Source organism: Tachysurus fulvidraco, chromosome 24, assembly GCF_022655615.1.
Source record: "Tachysurus fulvidraco isolate hzauxx_2018 chromosome 24, HZAU_PFXX_2.0, whole genome shotgun sequence".
Taxonomy (NCBI): domain Eukaryota; kingdom Metazoa; phylum Chordata; class Actinopteri; order Siluriformes; family Bagridae; genus Tachysurus; species Tachysurus fulvidraco.
Genome location: NC_062541.1, coordinates 3314269 through 3315634, shown reverse-complemented (window position 1 = coordinate 3315634; position 1366 = coordinate 3314269). Strand labels below are relative to the sequence as shown.

General features: G+C 40.0%; 1 protein-coding gene across 1 annotated transcript in view; it reads left to right on the top strand.

The window, feature by feature from the left end:
* dnm2a (dynamin 2a) overlaps positions 1–761 on the top strand; it is a 50165-nt gene extending 49404 nt beyond the window's left edge. Inside the window, exon 22 of the mRNA XM_047808178.1 lies at positions 1–761. This exon is cut by the window's left edge and continues 396 nt beyond it. The gene's annotated coding sequence lies outside the window, so the exon portion shown is untranslated.
* The last annotated feature ends 605 nt before the right edge of the window (positions 762–1366 follow it).

Genomic DNA, 1366 nt, shown 5'->3' with positions numbered 1-1366 from the left:
ATTGATTTGTGCTAGCGTGGTGGTTTGTTTTCAGCTAAATACGACGTCTTAGCTACTCGCGCTACGAAGACGGAGCCGACTGAATTTTGCGCCTTTTTCTGTTTTTCTTGGTTCTTATTAGTTAGGAAGTGAACGTAGCTCACTTGAACGTAGCTAACAGTTAAATGGAAGTCTGGTTCAGGAAAATCTTTCCCGTTAATCACTTTTTGCAGTTTGGATTTACTTTAACACAAAAATACCTCGTAGTTTTAGTCACGTTTTGGTCATTTGTCTGGTGGGGTTAGTTTTAACTTAATTTTTTTACCTGAAATTTCTACATGATTTCCTTTTCAGGTTTATTTTTTTTAGCTAACGTGGGCTGTAAACCCCTTACACACCTCTACTAACTTCTATTTACCGAGTGTGTACCTGTGAGCTGTGTGTATTCCTTTTTATAACTGGAGTTGAGGCAAAGCTGTGACATCACTGCGTAAAAAAAAAAAAAAAAAAATCGAAGCAGTCGCCGTGTTCTCGTGTGTGATCTCGCAATTCCATTTCCTTCGTGACTAAACAGCCGCTTTACCGCGGAACACGAACACGAAGGAAGCGACAGGAAATTTGTGTGTTTCTGTTTTTACTACATTCGCTTTTCCGTCGCTCGGTAACACCTCCACCATGAGATACGTTTGGAAGAGTTTCCGTGTTTTTGTACGTCTGAATCCTCTTCAGTAAAAGTAGAAGATTTTTTCTGTGACGTGAAATTAAATTAAATCTGTTCACAAGAATTTGTAATTTTTTTTATTTTCTGATCCTGCACAAACACCAGAATTTTCTTAAAGTTAATATATACATGAGAAACATGTTATATATTATTCATTCATTCATTCATTTTCTACCGCTTATCCGAACTCCTCGGGTCACGGGGAGCCTGTGCCTATCTCAGGCGTCATCGGGCATCGAGGCAGGATACACCCTGGACGGAGTGCCAACCCATCACAGGGCACACACACACTCTCATTCACTCACACACACACACACACTACGGACAATTTTCCAGAGATGCCAATCAACCTACCATGCATGTCTTTGGACCGGGGGAGGAAACCGGAGTACCCGGAGGAAACCCCCGAGGCACGGGGAGAACATGCAAACTCCTCACATACAAGGCAGAGGCGGGAATCGAACCCCAACCCTGGAGGTGAGAGGTGAACGTGCTAACCACTAAGCCACCGTGCCCCCTTTGAGTTGTTATTATTATTATTATTATTATTATTATTATTATTATTATTATTATTATTTTATTTATTGCATGCATTTGGAGAAAATATATTTCCCATTTTCTCTTTTTTTTAGTCTTTTAAAAGTTATAAAGGTCAATAAAATAACG